The 2,843-nt window shown below is 45.4% G+C and overlaps 1 long non-coding RNA gene across 1 annotated transcript; it reads left to right on the top strand.

Annotated features, from left to right (window-relative positions):
- Positions 1-416: 416 nt before the first annotated feature.
- On the top strand, positions 417-2,530 carry LOC116982949. The gene is made up of 3 exons (XR_004414572.1): positions 417-454; positions 1,567-1,674; positions 2,059-2,530. It is a non-coding gene; the product is annotated as an uncharacterized LOC116982949 (long non-coding RNA).
- Positions 2,531-2,843: the final 313 nt, after the last annotated feature.

The following is a 2,843-nucleotide window of genomic DNA, read 5'->3' as shown; positions in this document are numbered from 1 at the left end:
AAACTTACAACATTCTTAAGGGGTTGGACAGGCTAGATGCAGGAAGATTGTTCCCGATGTTGGGGAAGTCCAGGACTAGGGGTCACAGTTTAAGGATAAAGGGGGAATCCTTTAGGACCGAGATGAGAAAAACATTTTTCACACAGAGAGTGGTGTATCTCTGGAACTCTCTGCCACAGAAGGTAGTTGAGGCCAGTTCATTGGTTATATTTAAGAGGGAGTTAGATGTGGCCCTTGTTGCTAAATGGATCAGGGGGTATGGTGAGAAGGCAGGTACAGGATACTGAGTTGGATGATCAGCCATGATCATATTGAATGACGGTGCAGGCTCGAAGGGCCGAATGGCCTACTCCTGCACCTATTTTCTATGTTTCTATGTTTCTATGTAATTAATATTAATAATTGACCAGGTACGCGGAAGGAAGAAGAAAGATCCGATGTTACTGGGCAACTGGTATGTATGAAATAAGTAAAGTTAAAATACTGCGCTTGCCTTCTATACAGCTCAAATTAATTACCTGTTTTATTGCTCCCAGTACCCCTCGGTAACAACCGTCCGAAAGGTTTTGTCCGGTAACTCGAATGTTAGATGAAAATCCATATTGCCAAGCTGATATATTGCACTCACTTCTAAAAATCGTACCCGTGTCTACTAAATGACAAGGTCTATAAAAAGGTCTTACATTCTGAGCAAAATCACGAGTGCCTATTACGGGTGCATATCTGCCGCATTTGCCTGGCACGCACTGCATGCAACTGCAGGCCACAAATTGTTTAATTTAAGTTTCCCCTGAAGCGCTTCCCCAGGCCCATGGGCATCGTCGCAGGACAACACAAAATAGAAACTAATCGCAGTTCCAGCCTGTTGTCGACATCTCAGTGAAAAATTCAAAATTCCAGATCACATCAGGAGCAAAAGGTGACCATTAATCCAATCGAGTCTATTTCACCATACAATAGGCTTTCGGCTGATTCAACATTCTTCGTCCATCTCCTCCGCCATCCACGCATGTATTGTGATTCTCATGCTGGTGACAAATATAATCAGAGTTTCATTTTCATGTGGCTTTCTGGAGCTTGACGCTCCAAAATCTCTCAATTTCTGATTCCAATCAGCACAAGATCAAGCTGTCCTGTCTTTCCTCGTAAAGGGAAATCCTAAAGCACCCGCTGGCATCTCATTGAACATTCTCTGAACTGTCTCTTGCAACAATGTCACATGCTTTCAGTAAGGGCATCCAAACAGTCCACAAAATGTGTTGTAGTTCAAATAACGCTTTGTAAATTTGAGTTAAGACTTCTACACATTTTTTATGCATCCCCCTTTTTTATGCACCCCCCCCCCCCCCGCCATCCCCAAAATGCGATTTAATTAGCTAAACTGATCTAACTTGCTTTTGGGGGTAATGTTAGAGCAGGAGAAGTGATCGACATCGTGCGCATAGGTTATTGGCATTGGAACTATTCATGTAATGGGCCCTCGAAACCGTTTTAGAGCCTGATAGTGTCCTTCTGCGCAAGTATCAATGCACCTTTGTTGAGAAGATGTATACTTTTCTCGTTCAGTCCATGCAACGTGCAGGTGAAGCGATGGTGCCTTATGCTGCGCTAAATCTGAGTAAACCCCGGAAAATTCCAAGGAAGGTGAATCAAGAAAGGACGCTGTATGCACAGGTACCTTTTAATATACGAATTCCGACCCCCCACCCCCCTTCCCGCCCCTTCCCGCCCATTCCCGCCCCTTCCACTGCAAATCGGTTAATTGGCCCCACGGTCGCGATCATGTATCCCTCTTGGGCTCTCACCAGTCCCTCGCCGACAGTCAGACTGAAGAAGGGTCCCTACACGAAACGTCAATTATCCAATTTCTCCAGAGATGCGACCTGACCTGCTGACGTACTCCAGCGTTTTGTGTCAATCTTTGATGTAAACAAACATCTATCTCCCCGTCCATTTTATTACTTTCATTTCTGATCCTGCAAAACGCTCGGGTATGTGTGAGGATCAAAGCGGCTAAAAACATGAACTAATGTCTTCCCTCTAATTTTCATCTCGCAGACCAAGCAGAAACCAATGCCTGGTAAAGTGATTTACGCGCCTGTCGCTACGACGGGAAACAAGACAGAAGGAAACACAAATCGTTGGCATAATTACACGGACAACTCACAGCCAATGAAACAAATGCGAGGGGCAGATGGTATCTATTCGGAATGGATTCCCAAGTAGTTTCCGTGCTCAAAGTGACGTCTTGTTATTTGTGTAGTTACTTAGCAACTCGTCCATGATCTGACAACAAGAAGGCAGCAACAGCCCTCAGGGAAATGGCGAGATGTTCCATATTACAAGCATCAAGCACTGATTTGACGTCAAAGCTCCTAACCAACTGAGCCCTTCACCTTCAACACTAGGGGTGAAATGGGTCACAACCAGTTGCCCAAGTTATGCGCCAGTAAACATCGGTGTCCATCCGCTTGGCAACTGTGCCCTTTGAAATTGCATACGTTTTGTAAAAGGAGGCACCTCCTTATTTCAACATGAAAAACAAAAAGACACATGCAAAATGTTCGGTGTTTAGAGGGGATCCAAAAGTGAATTTACTCCTGCAAAGATGGTTTGGAAAAAGCATATAATCCTCCACCTCCAACGAGATCCCACTACTGGCCACATCTTCCCATCTCCACCACTTGCTGCTTTCCGCAGAGAACGTTCCCGCCGTAATTCCCTGGTCAACTCGTCCCTTCCCACCCAAACCATCCCCTCCCCCTTCCCAGTTCTCCTACCAGTCTTTTACTGTCTCCGGCTACATTCTATCTCTGTCCCGCCCACTCCCCTGACATTTCACC

This window comes from Amblyraja radiata, chromosome 17 (genome assembly GCF_010909765.2).
Source record: "Amblyraja radiata isolate CabotCenter1 chromosome 17, sAmbRad1.1.pri, whole genome shotgun sequence".
NCBI classification, from domain to species: domain Eukaryota; kingdom Metazoa; phylum Chordata; class Chondrichthyes; order Rajiformes; family Rajidae; genus Amblyraja; species Amblyraja radiata.
This window is presented reverse-complemented; position numbering and strand designations above follow the sequence as displayed.